Source organism: Trachypithecus francoisi, unplaced genomic scaffold (assembly GCF_009764315.1).
Source record: "Trachypithecus francoisi isolate TF-2019V2 unplaced genomic scaffold, Tfra_2.0 Lachesis_group0, whole genome shotgun sequence".
Taxonomy (NCBI): domain Eukaryota; kingdom Metazoa; phylum Chordata; class Mammalia; order Primates; family Cercopithecidae; genus Trachypithecus; species Trachypithecus francoisi.
This window is the reverse complement of record NW_022681453.1, coordinates 71,469,512-71,472,289: the sequence shown is the minus strand read 5'-3', so window position 1 is coordinate 71,472,289 and position 2,778 is coordinate 71,469,512. Positions and strand designations below refer to the sequence as shown.

General features: G+C 36.9%; 1 non-coding gene across 1 annotated transcript; it reads left to right on the top strand.

Moving 5' to 3' along the window:
- The first annotated feature begins 601 nt into the window (after positions 1-601).
- LOC117084572 lies at positions 602-708 on the top strand. Its single transcript, XR_004437505.1, has one exon. It is a non-coding gene; the product is annotated as a U6 spliceosomal RNA (small nuclear RNA).
- Positions 709-2,778: the final 2,070 nt, after the last annotated feature.

Here is a 2,778-nt window from a genome sequence, read left to right as displayed (position 1 = left end):
AATTACTACTCCCCAAAAATCAAATCCTATACATCACTTGTCAGGGAAAAAAAAAAAAAGTAATTCTCTAGACACTTACACTTACAGCCTACTTCATGTTTTAGTTATCTTGAAGTGGGTGGGATTTTTCAGCATGATCCTGCAAAACTGTCAATCATTTATCTTCTTATCCAAGCATAGCACCATAACAGAAGTTGATTTTTTAAACAGCTCCTTAGTACTGCAATTTAATATAAAAATATACTCTCAGTCCATGTCATAGCCAATATTATACTCACCATGTGGACACAAATAATTTGAACACTTTGTTAAAATACACTTTTACTAGTCCTTGCCCAGTAAGGCATCAATCGGTTTAATTTTACTATGGCATTTTTGTACATGTTTTCATGTTCATATCTATAGAAAGCTAAATGTTTACAGTCTAACTTGACATGTTTTTCATATTTTTACTCTGCTAGTAAGTCAAAATATGTGTTTGAGAGATGAATACCTTAGGATATTGTGTGTCTGTTTGCTAAGATGCCCTAAACTCTGACCCTAAACAGTGGTCCTCCACTTGGACCACACTTTGGAATTGTCTGAAGTATTGAAAAACATAGTGCTTGCTTTGGCAGCACATGTACTAAAATTGGAACGATACAGAGAATATTAGCATGCCCCCTGCGCAAAGATGACATGCAGATTCATGAAGCATGCCATGTTTTTGAGAAAAAGAAATGCTTTTATATTGTTGGTGGGGATGAAAATTAGTTCAACGATTGTGGAAGACAGTCTGACAATTCCTCAAACATCTAGAAGCAAAAAATACCATTTGACTCAGCAGTCCCATTACTAGGTATATACCCAAAGGAATAGAAATCATTCTATTATAAAGATATATGCATGTGTATGTTCGTAGCAGGACTATTCACAACAGCCAAGACATGGAATCAACCCACATGCCCAACAATGATAGATTGGATTCAAAAAAGTGGTACATATAAACCATGGAATACTATGCAACCATTAAAACTAGCAAGATCATGTCCTTTGCAGGGACATGGATAGAGCTGGAAACTGTTATCCTCAGCAAACTAACACAGGAACAGAAAAGCAAACACCGCATGTTCTCACTTACCAGTGGGAGGTGAATGATGAGAACACATGAAACAACACACACTGGGGCCTCTGCGGGGGTTAGGGGGAGGGAGAGCATCAGGAAGAATAGCTAATGGATGCTGGGTTAGATACCTAAGTGATGGGTTAATCTGTGCAGCAAACCACCATGGCACACGTTTACCTGTGTAACAAACCTGCACATCCTGTGCATATACCCTGGAACTTAAACATTGAAAAAAAGAAAAAAGAAAGAAAAGTACAAATGCCTGGGTCCCACATCTAGAGTTTCTGATTGAATTCATTATTGGACTGGTCTGAAAGTCAGAATTTTTAAGGCTTCTTAAATAATTCTAATATATATCCTGAGTTGAGAACCATAAATACAATCAGGTGCAATTCTTATTAAAAACAAACAAACAAACAAACAAAAACCTGCGGTAATTATGAGAGATTCCATATCCAAGGCAAATGGGTAGATTTGGATTTGAATTGAATTAGAGAAGGGACAGCTGTGAACCTACCATGAAAGAGTTTTTTTGTTTTGTTTTGTTTTGTTTTGTTTTTTTCACTTACTAAGAATTAAGAAGACTGATGATGTTCAGTCTTAGGAGAGAAATGTATATCCTTCTCTACACTTCTCACCTGTTTCCTCCTGCACACCTTCAGCAATCATTATTTGCTTATCAGATTAAGGTTGTTTATGGGAAAAAAAAAAAAAAAAAACAAAGTTAAGAGACAGAAAATAAGGGACCGAAAGAGATGAGAGACAGAGTAAGACAGAGTGAGAGAGAATGTCTTCATTAAATTACTAAAACAAAACAAAACAGTTATCACTCTTTCAGTTTCAGGCCCTCATCTCTAATATGCTCCTGAACTACTGGGGTCCTGAAGACATAAAGTTTTTTTCTCAGGGTCAGATCCTTTCACCTCTAGATACAGTCAGAGTCCTGGAGGGAAGAAGGGAAAGGAGTAAGGAAGAAAGAAAGGAAAAGTATTACTCTGGGGGCAAGAGAGATTTGTCTCTTCCCTTTCTTTCCTGCATGTGTGGAGGGGCAAGGAAAGACTTACTTGACCTTCAGCCGGATAACTGCCTGTGGCTTTCTCTTACACGCCCAGAGGCTACATTCCTTGTTTCAGTCTCCTTTCAGCTGCACAAGCTCTGTGCCTTCATTTCATTAAAGGATAGTTTCTACCACAAACAAGTCTTTGTTCCTGGTACTAGGGTTAGGCCTGGTAATGCTTCAAAGTCTTAAGAAAAAATGTAAAATCTCGATTTTATATGTAGAGAACCATCTCTTTTGATTAAGAATATTTTACATCATAATCAAATGCAGTCAAAGCTGAGGGGCAATTTGTCCTCTGGGGTATCACTTCTCTGAGTTCAAAAAAAATTCCTGTTTGTTCTAAATCACCTCTACATTTACTTTGATTTGCAAATTCAATGTACTTTGTATAAACAAACACTGACAATGAATTAACAATACTATAGGACCCCTTCTTTCACTGAATGAGTATGGATTTTCACGCTCAGATGGTATTTGTGTCCCCATCACAGAGTTTGCTTCAGATCTTAATGAGTGACCTTGAGTCTTAATAACTTTTCCTTTAAGCCAAGCTCTCTTATTTTTCTTTGATATTTTCATCAACTACATACCATCCCCTCTAATAAATGAGAAA